Raw genomic sequence first — 15,033 nt, 5'->3', positions numbered from 1 at the left:
TTCAACTGCTGTTCATGTAGAACCCTTTTCCACTTCGGCCTTCAAAGCCCCTCGCCCGAGGCTACAGCGGGAGGCCCTCCTATTACAACGTATTTCAGCTCTAAGAACTCCACTGATGGCTCTGCGTCTTTTTTTAAAGCCTAAAAATAATATACATGAATGGTCGCAAAAAATGGTTGACGTATTCATTAGAAAACAAGAAGGGCTGAGAAAGAATGCTAAATAGTAATGTCAGAAAATGCGTAAACAATAGTTGTATTCTTATTCTGGATGAATGTGAGACAGGTGTCTGGGAGGGAAGTAAATACTTTTTTTCCAGCTGGATTCATGCCCATTCCACTTGGAACGTGTTTAGAAACCTGATTCATCACCGAGAGTTACAGGTTTCCAAAATATCCCCTATTTGTGTTGAGTTGGTCTTCCATCCAGTGCCTTGGATCTTTTTGCTCTTTCTTAGTCTGTATTCCTAGAATGGATGGGTGGAAGAGAGAAAGCAGTATTAGATATTTACTTGGTAACACATACAAACGTGCACATTCAGTGAACTTTCATCAATTTAGGAAGACTTCCCAGTAACACAATCCACTCATCTTGTTTTGTTTTCTCCAACGGTCATAAGTGGCCGTATTCATAAGAAAAGGCTAACCCTGCCTTTAGGCAAGGAGGATTAGCATTGATTTTACATATGCTTCCTCCTTTAACTCACGAGAGATTTTCTTTTTGCAATGTCTTCTGTTGACACCTGTTTAATATAATAAAGAAACCGGTGGTTATTCCCTGCCCTTTGTATAAATCGTAGTTTATCTATTAAGAAAAATTGCATATGGAAAGCCATGTAAATGCTTCGTGAAATTACCCTGATGTTGAAGGCTGGGGGCCATGCATTGCCTTCATCATTTCGGCTTCCACTATTTCCAATAGTGTTCTCCCGGTACACCTTTCGGCAGTGACATTTGAATGTGCAAGCAACCTGGCGAACATGTTCCTCTGTGCAAAAGATTCAAAGTGAGAGACTGTACATCTCCATGGTTCGAGTCTCTTGACTTGTCACAGGGCGCAAGTTAAACCTAATGCGGAAAAATGTGTGTTCAGAAATGAAGCAGTACTAAACTTGGCTAGAACGTAAGCCTGTACCAGTATTCACCTTGTGGCTATAGTTTCTTAGAACTAACAAAAGATGGAATAGGCATCCCACATCTATACTTGTGATGAAGCAGAGCAATGTCATTCGTCACACTGAGTAGGTTCCCCGGTTGATGAGATGAAAAATGTCTTTGGGCATGTCCCCCTCCTGATAAAGGATGGCCATATTTTATAAAAAAACATCAAACTACTGAAATGATACAAAAGAAAGTCAAGTCAATGCTTGACAGGCTGTCAACATTTGTGAAGTTAATTTCAGACATATACCTCCATCTTCTAGAAGTATAGGAGCGACTTGCTGTGTAGACATCTTATGGTTCTTTACTCTGACCATACGTGTGTTGCAGTCAGACGGTTTCCTCTTGCACCATTCTTCGACCTGTTGGTAAATAAGACACAAGGATTGGTAAAATGCCAAACAGTTCAAGTTAAGAGAATGTTAAAAGAACATAAAAAGCATGGCAGTGGAATAATGCAACATGGGTTCTCGGTCATATTCTGCAAAACTCCTGGTCACTGGAGGTGCTTCACGACAATCAGTGCCTCCAAGTAATAGAGGACAGACTTTATCCAAAATAAATCCACTCATCTTGGCCTTCTTTATTATCTGCTCAAATGTTGGCCTTGCCACTACGAGAATCTTTTGACCTCTGCTGGGTCCTTTTTTTTTCAAGTGTCAGGTAGTCGTACCTGTAAATAGTGGTAGTAAAGGTTACACACCAAACCTACACAAACAAATCCAAAATAAATGCACAGGTACTAAAGCATACTTACTTTTCCCACAATGTTGGCAGAAATTCCTTTGCTCAGCCTTCCCTGCAGAGTCGAGGTCATGCTGAGGTAACAATGACTTTCCAAGAGGTTCTTAGTTTTCATTGGATCCACCAGACAATGATCGTTTGAGATCGCACAAACCTCTTGATGTGCTTCAGGTATGAACATAGTGGCATGAGTGTTCCCCAATTTCTCCAGTGCAGTAAAAAAGTCCAATGTCTTCTGTGTGTCTGTCAGGAAATGTAAGGATGCTTTGGAGGGATCCACGAAATATAAAAACCACATTTCCCACCTAAAATTAGGCATAATGAATCATCATGAGGAAATGAGAACAGCAAAGTAACTAAACAAACTTTTACATAGACAGGTGTGTATCTTACCTCTTGTGACCATCTTTTCACTTGTAATTTACACTGAAGATATTTTTGGAACCAAGCAAGAATATCGCATTCAAAAGTGTTTTTTGTACATCCCTGCAGCCATCATTCTTCTCCTAAGCAGGACGAGATGTGAATTGGTCTTGCTCCTAGTCCAAAGGAAAAAACATTTAGAAATGGTTTAATCTGTAGCATAGACACAGCATAACTATGCGTGTCTCTCTTGATCTTCATAGTCATCATGAACATTGTCATCAGTCTGCGTTGTTCTCCTCTCACCAGGTCTATATTAATCATAAAGTTCAGATTTAAAATATGAACACATACTACTATGTAGACATGAGTAGAGTAGATGTACATATACAAATTATACTTACAGGTCCAGCTCTCTAAGAGATCCCTTAGTCTCCATCTTTTTCATTCACACGGCCTACAATATCCATCTCTTCGACTCAACGGGGCTAACATAATAAAGAACAACAAGTTCTGAAAACAACCAAAATAAAAACATGCACACATTATAAAGTAGAGGGGAATATTAGTATACTTGTTATATATACATCTTACAGGTCCAGCTGTTCAACAGGTTTTTGTTTCTGCACTTCAGCATTCACTAGGCTCAGGTTCATCTGTTTAGGTGACATGACAGGGCTGTATTAATAAATACACAAGTTCAGAAACAATGAATAACAGGCAAGTTACAATGTAGACGGGTGAATATTATAAGGACACAGGCCAAGTATACTTACAGGCACCCGTTAAAGATCTGGACCTGTGTCTCCACTACTTCATCTGCTGCCTGACTGAGGTTCACCTTGGTTTTTTCCACATTCGGTGTACAGATGCTCTCCTCCATGGCATAGCTGTAATGCAACAAAAGATAGTATTTATTTCTTATCTATCGGTGACCCGACAGGGCTATATTAATAAAAATTATCAAGTTCAGAAACGGTAAATAACAATGGGCAAGTTACAATGTAGACAGGTGAATATTATAAAGATACTTGCCAAGTATACTTACAGGTCCAGATCTTTACAAGGTGCCTGTGTCCCCACTACTTCATCTGATTCCCAACTGAGATTCACCTTGGTTTTTTTCTTCCATATTCAATGGATGGATCTTTTCTAAGGCTTTGCTGTAATGCAACAAAGATTGATTGGTAAAGAACAAATTGAACATACAGTGGTGTGAAAAACTATTTGCCCCCTTCCTGATTTCTTATTCTTTTGCATGTTTGTCACACAATGTTTCTGATCATCAAACACATTTAACTATTAGTCAAAGATAACACAAGTAAACACAAAATGCAGTTTTTAAATGAGGGTTTTTATTTAGGGAGAAAAAAAATCGAAACCTACATGGCCCTGTGTGAAAAAGTAATTGCCCCCTGAACCTAATAACTGGTTGGGCCACCCTTAGCAGCAATCACTGCAATCAAGCGTTTGCGATAACTTGCAACGAGTCTTTTACAGCGCTCTGGAGGAATTTTGGCCCACTCATCTTTGCAGAATTGTTGTAATTCAGCTTTATTTGATGGTTTTCTAGCATGAACCGCCTTTTTAAGGTCATGCCACAACATCTCAATAGGATTCAGGTCAGGACTTTGACTAGGCCACTCCAAAGTCTTCATTTTGTTTTTCTTCAGCCATTCAGAGGTGGATTTGCTGGTGTGTTTTGGGTCATTGTCCTGCTGCAGCACCCAAGATCGCTTCAGCTTGAGTTGACGAACAGATGGCCGGACATTCTCCTTCAGGATTTTTTGGTAGACAGTAGAATTCATGGTTCCATCTATCACAGCAAGCCTTCCAGGTCCTGAAGCAGCAAAACAACCCCAGACCATCACACTACCACCACCATATTTTACTGTTGGTATGATGTTCTTTTTCTGAAATGCTGTGTTACTTTTACGCCAGATGTAACGGGACACGCACCTTCCAAAAAGTTCAACTTTTGTCTCGTCGGTCCACAAGGTATTTTCTCAAAAGTCTTGGCAATCATTGAGATGTTTTTTAGCAAAATTGAGACAAGCCTTAATGTTCTTTTTGCTTAAAAGTGGTTTGCGCCTTGGAAATCTGCCATGCAGGCCGTTTTTGCCCAGTCTCTTTCTTATGGTGGAGTCGTGAACACTGACCTTAATTGAGGCAAGTGAGGCCTGCAGTTCTTTAGATGTTGTCCTGGGGTCTTTTGTGGCCTCTCGGATGAGTTGTCTCTGCGCTCCTGGGGTAATTTTGGTCGGACGGCCACTCCTGGGAAGGTTCACCACTGTTCCATGTTTTTGCCATTTGTGGATAGTGGCTCTCACTGTGGTTCGCTGGAGTCCCAAAGCTTTAGAAATGGCTTTATAACCTTTACCAGACTGATAGATCTCAATTACTTTTGTTCTCATTTGTTCCTCAATTTCTTTGGATCTTGGCATGATGTCTAGCTTTTGAGGTGCTTTTGGTCTACTTCTCTGTGTCAGGTAGCTCCTATTTAAGTGATTTCTTGATTGAAACAGGTGTGGCAGTAATCAGGCCTGGGGGTGACTACAGAAATTGATATTGAAATTGAAAATTGAAATTGATAAACCACAGTTATTTTTTAACAAGGGGGGCAATCACTTTTTCACACAGGGCCATGTAGATTTGGAGTTTTTTTTCTCCCTTAATAATGTAAACCTTCATTTTAAAACTGCATTTTGTGTTATCTTTGACTAATAGTTAACGGTTTTTGATGAGCAGAAACATTGTGTGACAAACATGCAAAAGAATAAGAAATCAGGAAGGGGGCAAATAGTTTTTCACACCACTGTACATGTCTAGACACTGCCATAGCAGGAACAATACATACCTTGCTGACTTCTCTGGCTTCCCTCTAACATAGCAGCCATTTTTCTCCAGGAACTGGATAAATTGCAGAGGATCAGAATCCTTATAGTCCAGGTCTTTACAGTCAATGACACTAAGCCCTTTCAGGATTGATCACATCTTCCCTTTTGCTTCCAGCATCAGTTGCTCAATTTCTTGTGGACCTGCATCTCTTACAAGCTCTCCTCAGATGAACAGGCAAAGTGTCCTGAATCTTCAGGCAAAACTTGCAGGTGAGATAGTAGCGGTTTGGTGTCTTAGAATCCATTTTTTAAATGAAATCAAATGAAGCCAAAATCTAAGGAACGGTTTCTGTGATTTACAAGGAAGGCAAGCTACAGGAGCTAGTAACTTCAGTGAGTCGCAAAAGGAACACAATTAGCAATTGAAGGACACAGAACAATTGAACTGTTAATAACTAAAATGTATTGGGTAAAACTCCAGTTCAATACTAATAAACAGTAATGTTTAAGATTAAAAGATTGGTTCTATGCTGCATACATCAATAGCTCCAAAATTACATATACCTGTATGCAAGTGCACCAAGTCCATATCCATAAGTGTATTCGTAGGGGAACTACTCATCAATCCAGGGTAGATCTGCCCCCTCTCCAGAAAATGATTTCCTTGTGACGCCATAGTCAAATAAGATATCTGTACCCACATTAATATCTGTCTGCTATAAACAATGTGAGGCATGGTGGCATTTTCAAAATACTTCATCATGGGCTTACGGTTTGGCCTTTTACGGGAATGGTTAATTTTCCTCCCATAAGGGGTTGCTAGTTCACTGTGGCAGGGAACGTTCTGGGCATCCAAAGCGTCTTATTTCTTCTGTCCATGGAGGGAGACCCCATTTTGTCCTCCACCTACCTCAGCTGTTCCCCCTTCCTTTGTGGAAATAACAGCCATGGTAGTCAAATATAGTCCCCCTTTTGAAAAGGCTTGAGGGTCACCACTTTTTGCCCTTTGTCCGCTTCATCAATTGATAGTCCTAGCCACTGATCAAACTCTGAATTCTTCTATTGTTGCCCTCTCTTCTTGGCTATTCCCTAGCTTCCCAGTGCAGCAAGATCTCCTCCACGCTTGGAACATGCTTTGACCACCCTTGTTGCTTCAGGTAGTTGAGCACTTGGTTTGCAGTGGGCTTTTCATTCTTGTAATGTGCTGAAATTTTTTTTAAAAAATTGAACCACTGCAGAAAAAAAAATAATTAGAAAATGACACAAGAAGCCTGCGTGATTCTTACCAATGACCGCATCCAAGCGGCATTTTGTCTGCTGCCTCCTCCACCTGTCGTAGCAGCATTTTCCGCGCGTTTCCGAAAACTTCCGGCGCTTTCAGTGTTGGGCCTTTTGAGTGTTAAACATGTTCTCTACTTTTTTGTACAACATCTCCTTCCCTGACGACTTCTCAGAGTGTGCCAGGCACTTCTCCATGTCTGGAAAACAAAATCAGAACTCTTAGGCTATAGAAGAATAACAACTTAAAAGGACATCAACAGCTGCTAAGGCAACCCCCACTGACAATGCTCCATCAGCTAAACTAACCTTGAGTTTGCCAGCTGCTCCCATGTCCTCTGAAGCTCGCTCACTCATTGCGGCACGCATATACTGAGATGTTGCCTTTGGGTTGAAATCTGACCTCGGATATATTTTTATCAATTCTTGGTCTTCCAAAGTGCTTTCACAGATGACTTTTTCAAAAATGTGAAGCTCCTCATTCCCAGTGGCCAAACAAGCATTAAACCTACAGCAGAAACAAAATATTAGCGTGCTTCGTTTACCAATACTTTGACCATTAATACAAATCAGATGAGGCTTTGAGGAAAATATTCCCAGTAGAAAAATAACTTTACCTTTCTTGGAATCTGTGGACATCAGTTGTCCGGTTCTGAATTTTTGATCTTTTGCTGGAGACAAAGTAACCCTTGTCTCCGCTGCTGCTCCTCTTTATAAAAGGTGGTTAGACACTTATTTCAGATTTATCTCACCAGATCATCTCTACCTCTTTAAGGACCACGATGTGGTGTGTTGCAGCCTTTTATGACGGCTGCTCTTACGTGGTCTGTGGAGCGGCTTAAACCAATCAGTCTAACTTTGACTAGTGTGATATCCTTTTTTTTTTTCAGAAAATAGTACTGTCATGTGCTGGATAACACTTGGTCTCTATAGGTTCTTCCAAGTAGAAAAGCATGGACGTCATATCCCTCTGTTGTAATTCATTCCTGGAATTGGTCCGATCAATTATCTCGGACAAAAGACCGTTTGCCAGGGTTAGCACTTCTGGCACTCTCTTGGATTTGTACACAAAAAGGCAAATTTAGTACACAGATCTATAAACAACCTGCTTGGACGTATCCTGTACAATATTGCCTGCCGTTAATGACTCGCCTTCCAACACTTCTTTACTGGCACCTCTGCAAATGGATTTCTGGATCTCTGTTATGCTTTTTAAAGATTTTTGGAATCCTCTTCCAACAGCCGATCCTCTGAGGTGACATAAGTAATACATTTTTTTCACCCCACTCATGTAATTTCTTGACGTCGCTCTGCTGGCTGCTGAAGCTCCTCTTACCCAAAAGAACATCACGCTTCTCAATGTTATGTATGCAGCTAGTGGAAGGTTCATTTGGGTTCACGAAATGTAACCATCTTGATACATTATCGATCTGAAGGTAGAAGGTTAGAATTAACTGGTTTGCCTGTGAAATAGTCTGTTTAAAGTTATAAATGAAATCGGTACCAACATTGCAGTACCTCATGTTTTGATTCCTGACTTGGCATACGTTTTTTCCAGGAAGCTTATGAATCCCTGCAGCAGTCGTGAATCAGCCGAGTGTATTCTGTGAAGTCCAGCCTCCTCCATAATATTTTGTTGACATCTTGCTGGCAGATGGGCTAGGAGACAAAGGAAACCTTGGGAATAGGATATAAAGCATGACCCTGATGAACTGTACGAAATACTTGGTCTGGGACCAACTTAGCTCATAATAGAGTTAAAGATATACAAGAATGCCAATGTAGTAGCCATCCTTTTTATAGTTTCAAGGATAACTAGGTCCGTAAATAGAATTCTTCCAAATATAACCCACTGGGCTTCCCAGAAGCATCTAGAAGAACAAACATCTCCTCAAACCGTTCCATTCTGTTGGCTCCATACATGCCAGCTCAGACCTGTCTTCCCCAGCATCTCCACCTAAAATTGCAAATCTGTTGGTTTGTACAAACTGTGGAACAGCCCCCCTACCCTTCCGGCCCCTACTGCCCTTAACTGCCACAAACCTGTCTCCCTCATTAACCTCCCCTGTCCCTTCTCCCCCCCCCCACTACCCCGGCCCCTGCCAGTGGTTGCTCAGTGAGCCTCCTGTTCTCCCCCATGTTTGCAGCCCCCTCAGTGCTGCCAGTTCCCCCCTTAGATTCTGCACCTCAGATTCCAAGAGGAAAACCCACCTGCATCTCTCAAGTAAATGTTGCAGGAACTGCTGCCCCAGGATCCCATACATACAACAAGATACACAGTAACACCAGCAATCATACTGGGACCCATATTGCCACTGGTACTTACAGTCTCCCGAGTGCAATCCCTCGTATAGTGCCTTTTTAGATTTAAATGCCTTTTTGATTAACGCCTGCCAAACACTTATTTCACATGCAACACCCACTTAGCAGCTCCCACACTCGCTGTGCAGTAACTTATTGAGGTTCAAACAAGAGCCCAAAGCCTGGTGAGAACTTACCTGTTTAACTCCTCCCCCTAAATTAGTAGGCTGGGGGGGAATGCTGTTTACCAGCATTAAAAAAAAAAAAAAAAAAAACACAGCCCCCTGTTAATTATACGAAGTGCCCTTTTCTATCTAATCCCCAAACACAATATACTAAACCTATTAATCCACCTGCTTATCCCACACTCCAAGGGAAAAAGCAGTTTACCTCACTCAGCCAGGTAACACTTGGGAAACACACAGCAGTCAGTTAATTGCACAGCAAGCACCAACGCCTTTTGGTTTTTAACGCCTGCTAAATGCTTTATTCACATGCAACACTCGCTGTGCAGTCAGTAACTTATTGAGGCTCAAATCCAAAATACATAACCATAATGGTTCTCATATACATTCAAACAATTCTTCAAAATGATTGTTACATTTGAATATTGGTAAAAGGCAATAGGGAAGGGCCCTACTCAAAAGAGCTTATGTTCTAAGAGGCAGAGTGAGTAACCAGATCCTATTGAAGTGGTTAGTGAGTGAGTAAGGGGGGGTTTATTGGGCAATAGTTGCTGAGGGCTTAGATTATAGGCTTGAATGAAAGTGAGTTTTTAAAGTGTCTAATGGGGTTGGGTAGAGTCAAGAGAAGTCGTTCTGAAGGTTGTCTGGGGTTGGTTTTTTATATAGTTTTGCAGTACCAGTGAGTGCTTTTGTAGGTCAGTACAACAACCTTGAATTGAATTTGTGTGTGACATTAATCATTGAGGGGATTGGCAGAGGGGGCAGCATTTGTGGAGCGGGTCAAGAGGAGTATGAGTCTGGCAGCAATGTTCATGATGTATTGGAGTGGGATCAGTTTAGATGGGAAGCCCACAGAGCAGTGAGTTGCAGTAGTCTAAACTAGATGTGACATGGGCATGGACGAGAACTTGCATTCAACCCTTCCGCACTCATGAGACTGCCCAGAGATGTTTTTAAGGTGAAACCGGCAGGATTGTTGATGTCAGGCTGGGAAACAGTGTTGGAAGGTGGGAAAAGGAACAGTTTAGTTTTGTCCATGTTGATTTTTAGGAAATGAGAGGAAATGAATGCTGAAATTGCTGTGAGACCGTCGGTAACATGAAGAAAGAGTGAGGGCAGGTCAGGAGAAGAGGTCATTTTGAGTATCGTCCTGCATATCAATGATACTGAAAGCCAAATGAGGTGATTAGCTGATCAACACCAGTGGTATAGATTAAAAATAGGAGGGGTCCAAGAAGAGAGCCATGGGAGACACTGAAGGGTCGATTAGAAAGATAGGAGAGTCAAGAGAGCAGCTTCTTTAATCCCCAGTTAGGATAGAATATGTAGCAAGAGAATGATCAACTTTTAAAGGTCAAGCAGCATTATTATAGTGGCCCTTTGATTTAGCAGTGAGTAAAGCAAACCATATATTTGGTTTTTAAATTAATGGTTCTTCTTTTTACCTTGACAAAACACATTTTGCTAATGTTTCTGTTGAGCATGTACTTTCAAGAAGTGTCAAATTAATTTTTAAATATATCTTTAAAACTTAGGTAAGCCTGGGTAATTTATCAACTCATCCTAAAGTGACTGCTAACCAATGTTATCGGGCTTATGTGGCAATAGTGTATTAACATTGTACAAAAGTTGTTTACAAAACACTTTCCTGAATTAGATGGGCCAGCTAATGTCTGTCTGTATACCTTTATTTATAAAGCGCTACTTATGCACAATGCCATCTCAGTAGGCCGGGAAACTGGATTGCAGTGGGTCCAACAGACTGGTAATACAGGAAAATACTACTATATGTTCTACAAATTGGAGGCAAGCGGTAGAAGCGAGACAGGACAGTAATTGGAGTCGGAGTACGCTTGGGCTGAAGGGGTGCAAATGAGTCAATGGTGGAGGCTAGTATGTGGTTGTACTCTCTAACCAGGGTATCAGTCAGAAATCTCATTAGAGAAGAGACTAGGCCTGAAAGGGTGAGCTAAGGCTGGGAGGTTTGTGATGTTTGTTCCAAATTTACAACACCAATAAATATATTGGTGTTGGGTGAGAGAAGTTCCTTGGCATACTTCCAGGTAAGCATTACTATCATCTAGGAAATCTCTGGATGAGACCTCCATATTGGGGTAGTTTCAATACTTGTAGATGGCAAACTAGACCTTCAACCAAATTTTCCCCACAAAGAATTCAGAAATAGCTAAAGTAATTATCAATGTACTTTTTGTTTCTCAGCAGTACCTTCTGGCATAGCATGAGGCTTCCTGCTTGTCACGGAGAGGTACTTTTTTTTTGTATTTCTCAGTGGTATAATCGAACGGCCAGATTTCAAAATTCTCACCCTATTTGTAACCCATATCCCAGTGCCTTTTGAATTTCAACTATGCAACATGTACCTAATAATGCGCAACACATAACCTAGTCATTGTCTAAAATAAGTCTATAGGAAGATACTTTTATTTTAGCAATGCCAAAGCAGTAATCAATAGACTCAATTTTCACAAATAATTCTAGGGTGACCCTTAGGTTATTTTGTTTTGTTCACAAATGGGTATAAACTTGTGGAATCCTTGGTGTATTTGTTCACTAGTTGCAACTTTGTTGCACCATGGGGGATGCAGCGGCTTTTCTTAAAGGAAACCCTTTAGATCATTGTTAGATTCTAACTGAGCATTCCAATCATGTTCCCACAACTCCTGGACCTCAAAGCCCCATGACTTTAGATAGTGAAGTTTTGATTTGTGTTTTGTGATTCAGTTGACCAATAGTGGTGCCAGTTACTCAATTAAAATCCTTTCCAGAGAAGCAAACATCACAGCCATGGTAAAAGCACCCCTGGAATTCAAAAGCTACATGTTAACCACAATTATGGCCCCACAGCTTTATCACTGCCGTGTAATGTGAGTGCAAATACCTTCTTTGTGAGCAGTGTGTATCAGCCATTGTATTGCTGGTGTGGAGAAACCTTTCTGATTCTAGTAATTGTCAGATGGTAAAATGGCTGATGGTTCTCGGGTAAATTTTTCCGTACATGGCCATACTCACTGATGCCAACGTAGTATATTCAGTGGGGTCAATCCCATATGTAACTACAGTTGGCTCTTCATTCTTGTTTCAGCTGTAGTTTTATACTTTTTTTTCTTCAGGATTTTAACATGCTGAATGTAGTTATTTTTAACTGTTAATTAACAACCAAACACCATGTTTTTTTTTTTCATATCATTCTAGGGGAGTGGATATTGCCGTTTGAAGAGCAGGCACTCACTGAGCAAATCTTCAGGCAGAATTCTTGATTAAAAAGTAGCTATATCAGAGTTCCGCCTTACACTTTTCATAAACATTTAATCGTATATTCATAACCATAACATTCTTTGGATGGTCAGGGGCCAATATGTTTTTGATTCTCTGCAGTGTCAGAAGACACGAGGAGTAATCCTGGGAACATAATGCTTTAGGGAGCTTCATTGCTGAGCTTTATTGGTAGGAAATTGTGAATCTCAGTCCTGATATCCGAGTCACACAACAATTTACCACCCTGAGCCAACAAATCTATTTTAATATGTTAGTTCACCAGTTGTTGTACTACAATATACCTACAGTAATACCTGCCGGCATTATGCGTGGTGAAGGAAAACCACTATTTCTTTAATATGAATGTGGTGACAAAACTACTCCCTGTCAGACCCTGAAACTCCCAATACTCATTGCCTGTAAGCAGCAAATATATCACTTGGGATACGTATGCACCTCTGCTGCATGCATTCAAAATCATAAAATATATATTTTTCTGTATGATCAGTCTCTGGTTTGATTTTAGGCTCATGTAGAAGTTATAGGTCATAATAAACTCTACCCAAGACACTTAATTTTTATTTTAGGAAAAATTATTTTTCTGTAACAATCAGTAATATATTTGTTTCTTAAAGCAGAGTAAGTGGCAGTCACCTGAATGTGGCAGTTAGCAGCAAAGGCCTGAATGTCTGGCACTTCTCCATAGCAGGTCCGTCTCCCAGAAGGGTGGTAACAGCAGTGAAACGTCCAAGCAACAGAAATGAGGTTTTAGCTTAGTAGCAACATTCCAAAGCACCAAAGGATTCCAATGGGGGTAGGCACACAACACAGTAGATCCTAAACTGAAAGTAGAATTGGTTAGTAATACTAAGAATTTAAGGGCAAGTGAACCCCAAAATTTTTTTGCCCTAATAAATGTAAATTGGTTGGGGTTGACTTGTCCTTTAAATGGTTGACAATTTTGACTGATTTTTGTCTGTAAGCGTGGTTACTTACACCAGAAGGGGTCCCGGGAAGGCCAATACTGCTAGGGGCACACCAGCACATCACAATAAGCAGGCTCTTTATTAAGAGGGAAATATTAGTTACATGTAATGACATTGCACTGATAATGTGCCCAAACTTATCATAAGCATAATGGCCAATCAGATTGTGTTCTACACCTACACTGTAATGAGATCCCTATATATCAAGGCCTAACACCAATCAGTTGTTGCTGCACTGGGCAAAGTCACTTATGTTCATACAGTGCCAGCATTTACTGCAGAGACACAGTAGCTAAACATAAATATTTTGGTTGGCATCTTCATTCTCTTCTGGTTACAGTTTCAAGGGCAAGTTAAACACATTAATGAGGCACATTATCAAGTGAATGATATGCTCAACTTACAACGAAAGTGTGAGGCAATGAGCTGATCACGCACTCTTCCCCCCTGTGGTTGGTTATCCTGGCGCTGCCAACATACCCCTCAATCTCAGGTTCCAGAGCATCATTGATGTCAGCACCTAGCCCATGATCCATTGCAACATTGTGCAACATGGCGCAGACAACAATGATCTTTGAAACCTTAATGGGGGAATAAAGAAGAGCTCCCCCAGTGACTGGGAGGCATCAGAAGTGCGACTTGAGCACCCCAAACAGGCGCCCAATCACATTACGTGTCTTCCGATGGACACGGTTGTACCTACATTGGGCAGGTCTGCGGGGAAACCAAACAGGTCATCAGCCAAGGCAGAACCCCATATCCTGCACCTCCTACAACAAAGGAAAGAGTGGAAGCATATCTATCCTTTGATTTAAAAGTTCCATACACATGCATGGGACAGTTTCCAAGGTAACAAGGCTTCCATTGACCAAAATCCCACCTATTACACATGCTCAGGTGTGAGTAATTAATTGGTCCATTAGAAAGACACAGGTTCAAACAAATGCTTTCCAAAACTACCATTCCCAAGATGCTTAGTCAAACAAGGGTAAGTAAAGTGGCAAATAATTTGGATATAAATTTTGTTACTATTAACAACTGACATGATTAAATAGTGAAATTCTACTGCACATAATATTAGGCCAGTTGTATGCACATGACTAATGGGTGTGTATCACCATGACCAATTAACTGTCACTAGCAGTCACACACAGTGCCTTCAAGATGGTCCCGTTAATGGGAGTTGTGGAAGTTGATGTGAAAAAAATGGTTAAAAAGTACTTAACCACCAGCCAGCCCCGCGGCATTTCTCCGTGAGTGAAGCGCTCATAGAGGGCCGACTGACGCAGGATATGGGCATCGTGGCCACTTCCAGGAAAACCAGATCTCACACATGATCCGCAGGTGGGAATCGCACACCATCTGGACATTGATGGAATGGGAGCACTTTCTGTTAAGGTAGCGCTCCTGATGAAGTCGAGGTGGTGCAATCAATGGCTCCTAGGCAATTTGGGAAATGGCCAATGAGGTAAAAGTCCTGCTTTACCCTTGTCCACTCTGCCTCAGTTGAGGGAAAGGAAATGAGCCTTTGCGAGTGCGGTAGAAGCGCCCTGAGCACTTGCCTCAGTATCCCGCTGAAGGTGGGCCGGCTCATACCGACAAGGCGTGCGGAGACCTGCTGGAAACTGCCACTGCCCAGGAAATACAGAACCCCAAGCAGTTTGTATATCCTGGGCAGGGATTGAGACCGTGCCGTCACAGGATCCAGATCTTGCCTAATCAAATGAAATACCTGCAAAATGTCGGCATGGCTCAGGCGGTACATCCGCACCACCTCATCAGACAAGCTCGTTAAGGGAAGGGACAGCTCTCCACAATCGACGAGGCTGTCTGATCCTAGCAAGCGGCAAACGAACGGGGCTCCTGCTGATCAGCTTCTGGCGCCTCTAAAGCCTCCTAAAAC

General features: G+C 41.5%; 1 pseudogene; it reads right to left on the bottom strand.

Annotated features, from left to right (window-relative positions):
* Window positions 1-551: 551 nt before the first annotated feature.
* On the bottom strand, window positions 552-13,684 carry LOC108644718 (annotated as a pseudogene).
* Between the last annotated feature and the right edge of the window lie 1,349 nt (window positions 13,685-15,033).

This window comes from Xenopus tropicalis, chromosome 5 (genome assembly GCF_000004195.4).
Source record: "Xenopus tropicalis strain Nigerian chromosome 5, UCB_Xtro_10.0, whole genome shotgun sequence".
NCBI classification, from domain to species: Eukaryota; Metazoa; Chordata; class Amphibia; order Anura; family Pipidae; genus Xenopus; species Xenopus tropicalis.
This window is presented reverse-complemented; position numbering and strand designations above follow the sequence as displayed.